Source organism: Lissotriton helveticus, chromosome 3_1 (assembly GCF_964261635.1).
Source record: "Lissotriton helveticus chromosome 3_1, aLisHel1.1, whole genome shotgun sequence".
Taxonomy (NCBI): Eukaryota; Metazoa; Chordata; class Amphibia; order Caudata; family Salamandridae; genus Lissotriton; species Lissotriton helveticus.
In genome coordinates this window covers 816,802,907-816,818,055 of record NC_136061.1, presented here as the reverse complement: position 1 = coordinate 816,818,055, position 15,149 = coordinate 816,802,907, and positions in this window count along the sequence as shown.

Genomic DNA, 15,149 nt, shown 5'->3' with positions numbered 1-15,149 from the left:
TTCATTGCCACGACTGATGTCACGAGGCAGTGCTGTGTCCAATAGGCGCGCTGCGCGCCGCAGGATGTCATGTCCTGCTTCCACTGGCTGCAGTTAAACTTGAGGCAGGCCGGCAAATGTTTGCAGCGCTAGCGCTGCTCGGCGGTAAATTGACATTAAATGACCCCGCGACCGCTGAAGAACAACACTGTGCAGCTGAACTGTTGAATGTTCTGCTGAGCATAAGTGAGTGAGTCTTGGCTGGGCGGCTGCGCTCCTTTGTATGTATCAATGAGTCGACAGTGCAAGACTCCGCATTGCATTGTTAATCAAATTTGCTTTTAAATTAAGTACCTTTCGCGCGCGATCAGCTGCTTATTGGTCATTGTAGTTTTGTCCTTGTCACTGGTGCTAGTGTTGGCGGGCAGTTGTGACTTTCAAGTGTGCACCTCAGCTGCTTGTCAAGCCGTCTTGCCCAAATTCTTTGCCGGGTACGTGCTGTTTAATTACCGCATCTAATTTGCATAGACGATCGTGACTAGTTCACACTAAGCGTGTCCCTTTCACCAAAGCAATTACTACACTGCAGGGCGACACGGGGCGTTTAACAGCGCCAGAGAGAGCCCTGTTATTTCTCTGCTGTGTCTCTCAAGGCCGGCCCCCAGAAACGGAATCACCAGCCAGTTAACACATTTTATACGAGTTTAAGTAAGTTGTAGTTAGGGGGTGAGTGCTTGGGTGGCAGCTGGGCGAAGAACACTCAATAATAAATGGTTCCATTGCTACGGCAAGGCAGCATGAATAAAACACTTCTGAGCGAAAACAGATCCTGTTTGGGAATCTCTGACATCTGCCCAGGCAAATGTGACACCAGCAGATCCCCATTGAGCGAGGCCCTAAAAAGGGAGCTCAAAGCACTGCGCAGAGTGAGAGCTCACTGACACAGCATAACACTTGCAGCAGCCCTGAGCCTTAGAGAGAGAGGCTCAGCCCCTGTTTACAGTGCAAAACCAGACAGCACTCCATAGCACAGCAGGCCTTGCAGAACGAGAGTCAGCTCCACGCCTTGTCTGAGTGCTAGGTGAACCAGCAAGTGCTGGAACCAGGACCTGTGAACGAACGCAGTTTAAGCAATTATCAAAAATCGCCAGTCCAGCCCTTATGTGAAGAGACATTGTGTTGCATCTTAGCTCTTGGTACTTTCCGCTCTCTCCTATTTTCCCCCCTCCCCTTCATGCACACTTGGTATGGTCCGCAGCTATCCCTGGAGGCAGCTATAGAATGTCTGGGATATGGGTCCTGTCAAGCTGGGAGCACTTGTTTGATGATTTGATACCGAATAAAGTTTATAGAAACTTATCCCCGTGTGGACATTCCTTACTACATTTTGTGGCGACGAGGGAAACGGAGCTGAGCCAGGGTCAGTGGGGTGCTCTCCCCTGGAAGAAGTTATGCTTGGACACGGACAACGAGTGAAGAATTGAGTTTATGAGCTGCATCGGGCGTTCTTGAGTGAAGAGACAAGGAAGAAGAGTAAGTCCCGAGTGGATGAATTTGTAACTGAGGAAAAGTTCTTCAGGTGAGCAGCTGAAGCTAATGAAGAAGGCTGAGCGGAGCGGGAAATGATATGGCAGTTGATGGTTCCCGCCGCGTTGTGAAGTGATTTGAAGTAAAGCCTTGGTCGAGAATTAGAGAATTGGCTCTCAAAGAGAACGGAAGCATTTGGAGAAATGATATGCATCGGGCGTTCTTTTGAAAAGTGAAGGTGAGAGAAGAAGTAAGACCTGAGTTGAGGAGCTGTGACTGAGACGAAAGCTCGTGGGGTGAATTAACATATCCAGTTCAAGAAGAGGGGGAGAAAACAAGACGGATGGAAGCGTAGGAATACAGAGCGCCGTGAGGTGACAAGCATCTCGTGAAGAATTTGAGAACAGGGTGTCTAGCAAACCCCTGGAGAAATTGTGCTGAAGCAGCGAGCCGTGAGGTGATGCGCATTGGACAGCCTCTTTCTAGGGATTATATGGAGAAAAGAAACGGTGTGATGTGAGCGAGCACCTATGAGCACCTATAGTCAGCTCACACGAGTATCGGAGCTCGGGTGCAAAGTCGTGTGTCATTTCGGGCACAGGGAAGGAGTGAATGCGGAGCTCGAAGGCGAGGACGGCTCCTGAAACGAAACTAGTAAGGATAGTGCTGCGCTCTGCGTTTGGAGGAACACTACACAGATGGCGTGTAGACAAAAGTAAACATTGACTCTCTGTCGGGACCTCGGTGTTCCGCGGTGTGTTTGCTTTGAGGTTGTCATTCATCGAGCAACACTGTGCCTGACACCTTTCCCGTTTCTTAGCTGGATGAGGAGAGCAATGGACATTCTGTGAGGAAAAGCTCCCAAAGTTAACCTTACTGGTGTATTCTGAAGGAGGCGTAAAGCCGCAAAGTGAGCATCTGGATTCCAAAAGAGTGCCCAGCGGATGAGGAACGAAAGTATCATAAAATTGTTCTCATCGCATCGGAAAGTTAACCTCATGAGCATTGGTGAAAAGGAAGGTAATTTAACCCCGTCTTAAGTGGAGGACTCTACCTGAGGTGATAATCCCTGCCAGTCAGCACGCCGTTATTCTCCCCAGCAGTGCGTCATCGCAATGCAGCGGGAAGCAGATCGGAAGAAGAAGCGACTTGGGTAAACACCCCGGAGGGTGCCTCAGGCGGAGCCCGAGCAGGCGTAGGTGAAGGTAACTCCTGGGTGCGTGGAAATTGATAATCGAGGAGGTGGAGATTCGTTATCGCGGGAGGAAGCTTCAAGTAGAGGTGAGAGGTGATAAGCAAATGAAGTGTCAAAGGCAAGCTGTCATGTTTTTCAGCCGTGAGCTGCGTTGAAGAGACAGATTGTTTTGCGTTTAACCCAGAGACACATTCAGGCAGAGAACGTCCCATGTTTAGCTGATGTGGGCGGTACTGTGTTCCCTCCGATGAAGTTGAGGTACGATATCAGGAAACATTTGGTTTTCACAAGAGGAGGATATGTGTTGAGGAAAGAAAGGTTGTAATTTAAGTCTAAGTTGAACCTTTACAAACGTTTCTGAAAGATAATTCAACGCTTCTGGTTATGAGATTTACGGAGGAACCAAGGGAGATCTAGGGAGGTGAAGAGTGAGACAGTTACATTGCGCAACTGGGCACGGAAACTGTACCCTGACCCACACAGGAGGGCTACTAGTATATTGAACGTGAGGAGCGTCCGAGTGTGGGTTTTGTAACAAAGATCCCCTTTCCCAGAAAAGTTGAATCGGGAAGCTTCACAGACGCCAGTGTCACCCCTACTGACTGTTAATGGTACAGACGCCACATTGTACTGCCACCCGGTGGGCTATTCTGCCCAACGCACAAAATTACAGAGAAAAAAAAAAAGGGGAATAAGGACTGAGACATCCAAAAGACGTCAAGAAAAAGTAAAAACATAAATGATCACAGAAGTTTACTTATTATTACGTTTGTGAAGAGTAATACTAATTCGGCGAGGCTGAAGGGGGCAGTAGAGCACGTCAGGGTGGACTGCATTCCGGTTTCATTGTAAGGAAAAGTAAAAGGAGGTGGTGGAATCAGCAACCCACAGGCCAGAAATTGCGATCTCATCTATCTGAGATTTCCCTATCAGCACATTTCTTTTTCCATCGAGGGCATGGGAACACACAACGAGACATCCTCGTCCCGACATCTGCTGGAGGGAGATGAACATTGCACCATTATGAGCTATCATAGATACAACAGCACGGGCAACATGGTGTGGGGCCAGAAGTACAATTTACCGCCGCCTTTGCCTTTTATGGAGGAGGATGAGCAAAATATCACTGACTGGAGTGTGTGGAAAGAGTATTTTGAGAACTACATGTCAATTTTAGAGGAAGAGGCAGTATCCTTTGGGCCTAAGGAAAGGGCTGAAATATTGCTTTACAGCCTAGGAACTGGAGGACGGAAAAAGTACCGAGAAATGGGAAAAGCCTTCAGGATAGGTACGAACAGGAATATTTATGAGGACATCTTGAGCGTATTGGATGCATATTATGAGCATGACTCATTGGGAAAAATACAAAGCGATGAAGTAAAGAAGGAAAGGAGGGGTGGCCACGACGAAGAGAATCTAAGTGAAATAAACCCGGGATGTACCATCTGTATAGGCGGAGTGATGACAGACATAATAACAGATTCAGGTTCCTGTTATAGTATGATGAGCGAGAGGGAATGGAACCGAAAATTAGTTAATAAATATGGTAACATTTTCAAAGAGGCAAACATTTCCCCAAAATCTATTACAGGGGAGGAGATCAAAGTAATAGGGTACCAAGTCATGAACTTAATGTACAGGGGAAATCAGTCCAGGAGCACTATCTACATAATAGAAAGTGGACCCACCCTCCTGGGGTGGAAGGATCAAAGGGAACTGAAAATATCATACAAAGGGAGAAGAAGAGAACAGAGGAAGGAGCCGATGTGCTGCCCACAAAGCATGAGGGCAACAAAGGGAGGTGCGTCAAAGAACCCGACGCTGCCCCCCAAGGTTGCTGAAGTTGTTCATGAGGCTGCCAGAATTAAAGTACCAAGGGGAATCACCACCATGAGAAACATGAAAGGAAAACGAGAATCTTACCGATGTAGGGTGGATGAGAGAGAAATACGTAAGAAACTAGAAGGCAGAAGCAGAGAAGGTTTAGGAGGAGAAGAAGAAGTGTCTGAAAGGAAGGGTGAACTCACTAGGGCATTAGTAAATGATCGAAAAAAGGCTAAAAGTAAGGGTAACCCATACAATAGCAAAGGGATGGGGCAAATGACCCTGCCATCTGGACTCGAGTATAAAGTGAGGGAGGAGTATGAAGTCAATAATCAAAAGAAAAGTGAAGTGGTCTCAAGTTGGAAGAGGGAAAAGAAAGGAGAATACCCTCGTTGGCCCTACTGTGGGACAGTGGAGAGAGAGAGCAAGGTAATGCAAAGAGCTATACTAAACGATTCCCTGCCAAATGTACAGTCAGGACATAAGGGGCTGCACTATGATGATAGGTGCAAGCACAAGTTCCAGGATCTAGGAAATACCTCTGAGTTCTCCAAGGAAAAGTGCAGGATGAAACAAGAGGAAGGAACCAGGGCAGTGGTGGATATGGTCGTTCAGCGCGAGCTATGGGAAAAGGAGATCAAGAGAGCATTAGTTGCTGGTAGTAGCCAAGGAAGGAAGGACAAGAGAGTGCCGAGACCAGTCTCCGGTGATGTCACTGCAATAAAGACTTAGTGGGCCCGAAGGAGCTTACTGGCTTTTCCCGGGTTCAAGTTTCTGTTTAAAGAAGTAATAGGAGCATCCTTTCCTGGGACATCCCTCCAGGGGGAGATGGAATGACTGGCAGGATTAGTTCAGAACTCTGTTTTGTTGATGTTCTCCAATTACAATGCTTAGAGAAGAGAGGGAGGTGTCTGAGGACGCGTCACAGAGAGGGGCAGTTCTTTTAACCCTTCTTTGTCACCCTCCTGTTTACCCTATTGCGTCACCAGCCAGTCAGGATCACCTGCCCCGACCAGGCCCTCCTCTCCGCAGCAAGTTCTTCTAATAGGGTGTTGATATTCCCTTTCACAGTTACTTTCACGCAGTTCCACTCTGTAGGGACAGCCACTTTAGGTTCTGGGGTTTAAGTGCCTTTTCTCTCTCCTCCTCGTATTCCTCCGTTCCGTCTCCTTTGTTGTTCCTCCCACTTATCCCCACCTCTCCTCCATCTTCCTCCTCCTATTCCCTCCTTGCCCCACCTTTCACCTTTCTCTCTCCCTTTCACCTACTCGTCCTCCTTGCTGTTCCACACTTTCTCCCTTTGTCTCCCTAGGGGGGATGATGTGTTGCATCTTAGCTCTTGGTACTTTCCGCTCTCTCCTATTTTCCCCCCTCCCCTTCATGCACACTTGGTATGGTCCGCAGCTATCCCTGGAGGCAGCTATAGAATGTCTGGGATATGGGTCCTGTCAAGCTGGGAGCACTTGTTTGATGATTTGATACCGAATAAAGTTTATAGAAACTTATCCCCGTGTGGACATTCCTTACTACATTTTGCCTTGTAATACTTTCTGTGGCTAACTTTTTTATCCCGAAACACTTTGCCAGCTGGGACTTGTAGTTTTCTCTTTTTCCTATCCCACAGAATGGGCATGATACAAATCCCAGCATGCAAAGTTCAACAGCTTTAAAAAAAAAAAAAAAAGGACTTTGTGGACCCGGGTTGCTTCTTCACTGAGCTACGAGAGTTTGAGGAGCTCCTGGGCACATTTGACCTTCCTTTTCAAGTGATTTGAAGCAGTTTCAAGATCCTTTTAGAGCTTCTCATTGCTCAAAATGGTGTAAATTCTGATATGTATCTCTTTCCATTGACTTCACTGCTTGCTTTTACTAGTGAAAAAGTGTCACCCTAAGTATCACCCATTTGCCCATTCAGCATCACTCATAAGTACATGGAGACCATAGAAATGTTGCACATGAGCAAAATACAAAACTTGGAAGCTATATAAGTATTCCATTTCCACCAGTTGAACATTTAATACTCAAGTTCTAATGGAAGGAGACCCTTTGAAAGTCAGCAGTAGAGTATTATATTTATATAGCGGTCCCATCCAAGAGTACCTACCTGCCCGAACCCGCGGCGTAGGTATATAGTAGTTCAGCTGACTTGCTATGGCTGCTATTAATAAATACAATTAATGCTTCAATCATTCTGAGTTGCCTGCGCCCTCTGCCTTTGGTGTACTGTGGCTGAGAACTGTGCAGTCACACTGTCTGACTCCGCTCAGTTTTCTGCTGCCTGCCGTTAGTGTACTTTAGTTCAGTGACTTCGTAGAGTTTCTAGTTGCTCAAATGGATGTCATTTTATGTTTCCCTTGTCTTCATTGCGTGACTGCTCTCGAAAAAGTGACACTCCTAATCATTGAAATGTCACTCATAATTACACTGAAATTATGAAAATGTCACACGCAATTTGAAACCTTGGAAGCTATGAACGAGGCAGCCCAGTAACATGCTGCTCTCTGGAAGGTATGACGCCGGATGATTGTTGGCTTTTGTTTAAGTATTGATGTTAATCAGAGCCCCTTCACGGGCTCCGATTAAGATCAATACTTAAACAAAAGCCCACAATTGCTCTCGCAGCCGTGCATTACTAACACAACAGTAGAGCCAGTTTAAAAACACAGCGTGTACTTGCAGAATGTACACGCTGTGTTTTTAAACTGGCTCTACTGTTGTGTTGGTAAAGGGCGGTGCGGGGGAGATTGTGGACTTTTGTTAAAGTATTGATGTTAATCAGAGCCCGTGAAGGGGCTCTGATTAACATCAACATTTAAACAAAAGCCCACAATCATCCCGCGCTTTACCAACAGCCACATAGCACCATGCCCCAAAAAGCCTTACCTGTACTCCGTCCCGACTCCGGCACGCCGCAATTAGAAAGTGGCTGTTTTTTCGCGTTGCTCGCGGTTTTAAAGCAGCGGTGCGACTCTCTCTTGCAATGTTCTGGCTGTGTGCGCGCTCCACACACGGAGTGCGTGCTGACATCTGGAGAGGTGCGCGCACGTGCACGTTAGCGGGAACAGTGTCGCCAGGCCCTTCCCACTTCAATTCGGTCCCACCTTCTCCAAATTCTTAAAAAAATGGAAATCCATTTTGTCAGACAGGTGGACTTTAGATACCTTCCAGCATGGTCACACCCTGGAATTTGTTCAGCACCCTCCAGATATTCCACCACGGAAAGCTCATCTTTGTCATCTTCCCGATCTCCAAAAATAAATACAATCACTTTTCAAGAACACCATAGAGGAAGTACCTCGCAACCAGCCCAATCAGGCATTTTACTCCCACATCTTCCTCATCAAGAAGAAGACCGGGAAATGGGGGCAGGTCATGGACCTCAGGTTACTGAACAAGCTCATCAAAAAAGTAGTTCAAGATGCTCTCACTACAAGAGATCCTTCTTCTCATGGAAAAAGGGGATTATCTAACCTCACTCAATCTCATTGATGCTTATTTCCACATTCTCATACACCCCAAGCATCGAAACGTTCTCAGGTTCACATGGTGCCATTACTAATTTAAAGTGCTACCCTTCGCTTTGAAATACGGTCCCAGAGTCTTCACCAAGTGCATGGCACTGTAGATGCCTTCCTAAGATGTTCATGTCACCAGGTGTTCTTGTGCTTGGACAATTGGTTAGGAAAAGCTCCAAATTTTCAGGCGGCCAAAAACTCTACACAGGCCTGTCAGAGTCTCTTCCTGTCTCTTGGGCTTTGCTTCAATCTGGAAAAATCATCTCTCATCCCTTCCAAATCTCTAACTTTTCTAGGGGCTTTCCTCGACACAGACATCGGCAAAGCATTTCTCCCACACAAAAGGATTTTACGCTTTCAGAATATGGCACGGCTTCTGTCCTCAAAAAAGTGTGTTTTTGTGAGATCATACAAGTCCATGCTGGGGATGATGTCCTTCAGCATCCCCAATCCCCAATCATCTCCGCATGTGCAGTAGGCTCCATCTCGGGGATTGTTCTAGATAATTTACATTTCCGCAGTGATGAAAGCTGCGATGTCCTTGTGGATGGTCAAGGAAAATCTTTCTCAAGGTCTCGCCTGCCTGCACACAATGCCGCAGCTGTTGATGACTTTGAATGCATCAATGGAACGATAGGGAGCCCACCGTCCAGGAATGGCAGGTTCACGGCAAATGGCCCAAGCAGGAATCGGAATGTCACATAAATCTTCTAGAGCTCAAAGTGGTGTTCTTCGGCCTGAAAGTCTTCCTACCTTGGATTCAAAGTTCTTCTGTACTCGTCAGAATGGATAACACCACCACCATGTTCTACCTTCGCAAACAAGGCGAGTATGTCCTCTTCAAGCTCAGCAGAAATGGGAATGGATTCTTGCCAGCTACATCTCCTTGCGAGCTGTACATGTCCCAGGAGCATACAACTAATGGGCTGACTCTCTCAGCAGTCACCAAACAGTGTCACGAATTGGGGTTGTCCAACATTAGATCTGTCAGCTATGTCCTTCAACATAAAGTGCACTTTTTTTGAAAGGAGAGTTCCTCAGCAGTGTTCTTGGGGAGACATTTTTCACTTCTCGTGGGCAGGAATGTTCGTGTATGCCTTTCCCCAATTTCCTCTCATCACTTGAGTTCTTCAAAAGATGAAGCGAGAGCCGTGCCAGCTCATTCTCATTGCCCCAGATTAGGCAAGATAATTCTGGTACACCGAGCTGTATCGCATATCAGAGTGTTCTCCCATTCACTTTCCGTCAATGGACAATCTTCTCTACATGAACTTGGTCCAAGTTTTTATTTATTTATTTATTTATTTTAAGGTTTTATAGAGCGCGAACATGACCCGTGAGGGTATCAGAGCGCTTTACAGATACAGTAGAATAATACAGGGTCATATCACACGATAAACGATAAAAACTAGGTACAAAGGAGGGCTTACGGAGAGTCAAGGGATGAAGGTGGGACAGGGTAGCAGAGGGTACTGTACCTGGGGGATGTGAGAACCACAAATTCACACTCTTTACTTATCGGCTTAGCTCTTCACCACACTGAATTTGGAGATTTGAACGTATCTGAGGAAGGCAGGTCAATACTGCAGAAGGCTTGAGCCCCTTCCACGCCCAAGTGCTACATGGCAAGGTGGAAGATACTTTGTGCATGGTGTACTACTCAGTCATATCACCCTTTTTTTCCCACACCCAAGCAGGTGTCGTCTTATCTTCTACATCTAGCCATGGCAGACGTTTCTCATTCATCCATAAAAGTCCACCTTACTTCCATTTCTAGGTTCAGGCAACATTCTGGTCAATCATCATTGTGGTCTAATAGGCTTATGAATGAGTTCATTAATGGGCTTTATAGGTCTTACCAGTCTGTTAAACCTCCTCCAGTACTTTAGCAGCTAAGCATAGTTCTGTCACAGCTTAGGTGACCTCCATTTGAGCCTGTTCACAAATGCAATCTGAAGTTCCTTTTTCGGAAAGTAGCCTTTCTCTTAGCCATCACATCAGCTCCATTTATTTGAGAAATCCAGGCATTCACCATAAAAGAACCATATCTTCAGTTTCTCTCACTGAGTAATCCTACGTACTAATCCTTCATTCATACCTAAAGTGCGTTCTACTTATCACCTCAACAAGGCAATAGTTCTGCCTACGTTCTTTCCATCCATCCTCAACAGCAGATAAAGCTTTACATTTACTGGACCTTAGCTCTGTTTAAAATGTTATTACCAGGCTTTCCACATATCATCTCAATCAATCATCTCTTTCTTTGCACCTAGGAAGGGGCAAGCTTTGACAGATGCTAGTATTGCTCGTTGGGTCACATCAGCGATGCTCTTCTGCCACGAACAGCCTAGTTGTCCACTGCCTGCAAAGGCACAGGCTCACTCAATGAGAAAGTTTCCAACCTCTTCAGCCCTGTTTGCAGGAGAATCTCTACCGGACAGGGCAGCAACATGGGTTAAACCTTGCACGTACATAAAGCATTACTGCCTTGATGATTGGAAAAAGGTGGTTATAGCCGTCGGGCAAGCTGCACTAGGATGTCTCTTTGCATAAGGTATGCAGCTACTAGCCTTTCTTTTTTTGTCTTTACTGTATTGTATTTTCCTTGCATTTGGTATAGCTTATTTGATGTTTCTTGTACTTGGTTTACAGTATTTGGTTTAACGTCATGGTGGGTTGGTTCGCCTTCCCACTGCCATTATTTTCTCAATTTTGGATACTGCTTACTAGTCTGATTCAAGCATGTGAATCTATAAAAATACAATACTGGAGAAAAAAACAAGTTACTTACCAGTACACTGTAATTCTCCCGTGTTGATATATTTTCTAGATTCACATCCTCCCTCCCCCCTGATTAGGCTCCCCATTTCATACCTCTATGTTCTATTTTTACACTCACTCGAAATCTGAGGTATGGCGACTCTGTAGGGGAGGAATACTCTAGGGTCTCTGCTCTGATTGCATGAACTTTGGATGTTTTAAAATGACGTTGAGAGGTTAATAAAACTGTTTTTTTCCTATGGAGGTCTGTGGTAATGTTTCAGTACTTCTATTTTTACTGTTACTCCCACCAGGACGATGAAAAAAAATGCAAGCATCTGAATCTATAAAATATTTCAATACTGGAGAACCACAGTGTACAGATAATTAACTTGTTTTTAGGTCTCGCCTATCCCATTCCGCAAGGAATGGATAGGGGAGAATTATAGTAGGCAAAATAAGTTCTCAAAGCATCGGCGGATTTCAGACAGTTCACATGAACACAAGCATGCGCTTTTCCCCCACAGGCTCCAAGCCGCCTGCCTCCGAAAGCTTCACTTCTAAGACATCCGCTCCCCCGCCCACTGCTTCACACTTCACGGCCGCCGGGCCGTGTCTCGCATTTCTCCTCCCCCCTCCCCACAGCAATGCCAAGAGCTTGTTTGGTGATCGCGATCACTTGTTATCTTTATAATCTCCTCTGTCGCTTTTTATTATCTCTCTTCCTCCTGGTTCTCTCGCTCTTTCGTTTCCTCCCTATTCACTTCTCCATCTCTCTTGTCTCCTTCTCGCGGCCTCTCGTCTTTCTCTTGCTGTCCTTCTTTGCTCTATATATTTGATTCTTTCCCTCCTCTTGTTAGAAGTGCATGCTCTCGCTTAGCAGATGGCTGTGCAGGGCATCTGTTCAGTATCGTGGTCGCTTTTACTTTCGCGGCCGTGTTTGTTGTAGTATCGATATTTAGTCAGCCAGAAAAAAAGTAATAGTAACCCTCGAAAGTGGCGTATGCCCTCGCAAGTGTCCTACCGCCGTAGCGTTTACCTTCCATCTTCACAATGCCAGATAAGCCAATGTCTGACAGGTAAATAAGAGCGTGAGAGATTTACAGGCATATGCTCCGGGGTCTCAGGAGAATAGACGCAGCCAACGCATAACTAAGGAACAGTACCTCTCTCTCTCTCTCTCTCTCACAAAGGCATCTGCTTTCTTTGCCTCGTCCCCCTTTACTTCTCCCGTGTTTCTATCTGACTGTCTTGCCCTGTCTCTCATGCCGTCGCCCTCTTTCCTATCTCGCCACACACCCCACTCCCTCTACCCCCTCTCTCTCTCGCCCCACATAGCTCAACATTACATATAGAGCAATACAAAATTTGAACATACATGAATTTAGAAAGGGGGCCTTTATTTAAAACGTATGAAATAGGATTTTCTGATAAGTTCAGCTTTTACCTTCCATTTTCACAATGCCAGATAAGCCAATGTCTGACAGGTAAATAAGAGCGTGAGAGATTTACAGGCATATGCTCCGGGGTCTCAGAAGAATCAATCAATCAATCATGAGCATTTGTATAGCGCGCTACTCACCCGTGAGGGTCTCAAGGCGCTGGGGGGGAGGGGCTTGTTACTGCTCGAAGAGCCAAGTCTTGAGGAGCTTTCTGAAGGAGAGATGATCCTGGGTCAGCCGGAGGTGGATCAGGAGGGTGTTCCATGTCTTGGATTGGCTGCCAGGTAGGAGAAGGATCTTCCCCCGGCGGTGGCTTTGCGGATGCGAGGTACGGCGGCGAGGGCGAGGCTGGATGATCGTAGCTGGCGGGTGGGCGCGTAGAAGGTCAGGCGGTTGTTGAGGTACTTGGGGCCCAGGTCATGGAGGGCCTTGTGTGCGTGGGTGTGGAGTCTGAACGTGATCCTCTTGCTGACGGTGAGCCAGTGCAGGTCTCTCAGGTGGCCGGAGATGTGGCTGTGTCGGGGGATGTCCAGGACGAGTCGTGCAGAGGCGTTTTGGAGTCAGTCAGTCAAAATACACTTTATTCGATTTTTGTTAAAATCATAAAAGGCAAGAATAATACATACATTTAAAACATTTTAAAAATACCCACAATACATTTAATTTACACAGCATCCTTAAAAAAGTCACTTAATTAAACACCATAATGTATAAAAAGAGAGTTAAAATTGATATATTGGTTCGCTTTTAGTTTAAAACAATACAGTTCTAGGGATTCTTTTGTTTTTTCCTCTATAAGCGGCTGTTAGAAAACTTGCAACACAGAAAGTGACATGTGCATCTGGTAACCGTTGAAGAAAAAGCAAGGCTGGTCTCACTTGTATAAAGCCCATAGTTTTCAGGAGAGGTATTAGATATTTTCCCCTCTCCAAATTGTAAAGCCCACAAAAAAACATAAAGTGGAGAGTATCCTGATTAGAGAACTGGTCACACTCACAAGGTGGTGCATGCTCTGGTTTTCCCCACACAGGGAAACAGCCTAGTGAGTAGTGGATCAGGTTCATTCTAAATCTGGTTAATAAAAATCTATGCAAGGGTTTAGTAACAAATTGAAGATATGGTTCCATGGAGGGGGAAGAGGACAAGACCAAATGTGCTCTTACTAATAGTTTGTTGACTTCAAACTCCTCTCTCTCTAAACGTGTCCTCCCCTGGAATTCTTTCTTAATCCATGCAATGTCCATTTTCCTAATGTTTGAAGGTGTTGTATATAGGTCTGGTCTCCCGAGGGCAGTGAATGATGACTTTATGTATTTCAACCATAATATTTTCATTGCCCCCTCCCTTGCAATCACATCTTTAAGAATTATGTGTTTTAAAGACAACTCCGTGTTTAACCAGGTATTGGCCCAAAAAAGTAAAGGGGCCAATTTTAGTCCATCTGTAATATAGGGTTGGCCAACTTCTTCATGTATGGAGTAGGTAGGTGTAGAATTTGGAACCGATAAGATTCTTCTAATAAGCTTGTTTTCAACCCTCTGCATACTATCCAAGTTAGCATATCCCCACAGAGCTGCACCATATGAAGCAATGGAGGCGCATTTACTTTTGTAAACTTTTAGCACAGCCTCCATTGGTTTAGCCCCTAATCTTTTCGTGAAGGCCATCAGGGCTGCTGTGGACCGAGCTAAAGAAATGTTCTTAGCCTTAATCTGCGGAACCCAAGAACCTTTCTCATCAAACAGGACCCCTAAATATGGGAAAACAGGGACCCTGGAGAGAACCTCACCCTTACAAGTAAAGGTTTTTGTATGTGATTTATTTTTCTGTGGGCCCACAATCATTGTGTGCGATTTGGTTACATTGATTTTTAGGTCTAAGTTAGCCATAAAGGAGCCAAAAAACTCCAAAAGGGTCTGTAAACCAATGCCCGTACGGGCGATGAGAACGGCATCATCCGCATAAAGGAGAGCCGGAATCTGCTTCCCACCTACCCGCGGGACATCTGCATTGCCTGTTAACATAGACTTCCCTAGGTCATTTATATAAATAGTAAATAAAAGAGGGGCCAAGATGCAGCCTTGGCGAACCCCTTTCTTTGACCTGAAGCTGTCTGAGCATCACCCTTCCCTGGTAACCCGGACCTTCGCAAAGAGTCCCTGGTGCAAACTTGCTATGAGGGCCACCAAGGAATCCTCAATGCCGAGCTCACGGAGTATAGCCCAGAGCTTGCTCCTATTAACCAAGTCGAAGGCCGAGGAGAGGTCCATAAAGGCCAAATATAGTGAACCCTCCCCGGCCACTGTATACTTGGATATTAGTAGATGTAGGTTTGAGCATTGCTCTAGGGTTCCCCGTTTCTCCCTGAAACCGTATTGTATCTCTACGAGACCCCCAGAAAGCTCCAGGTTTGCTCTCAATTTAGTCAATAGTACTCTGCCCAGGATCTTGAAGGCAGAGTCTATTAAAGAAATTGGTCGGTAGCATCCCGGATCCTCCCTATCTCCTTTTTTAAAAATAGGCACTATGACAGATGTTGTCCAAGTTTCTGGGAAATATCCATCATTTGTCGCCCTGAATACATTAGTGAGGACTTTGGACCAGGTGGTTGGGGCATATCTAAAAAAGTCTACCGGGACTCCATCTGGGCCAGGAGCTTTATTTTTGGTGGAGTCCATTATTGCCTTGTACACCTCCTCCTCATTGAATTCTACTACCGAAAGCCCCACACCTAACCCCATGCCATTTTCATCCAGAATGTCATTACTGCCATATATATTTTTAAAATGGTCAACCCATTTCTCATCACTAATAATGCAATCGGAGATTGTATTGATCTCTCCCGAGAAGAATTGGTTATTTATAATGTCCCAGAATCTCCTACTATTGCGTAGAACATCCACATCA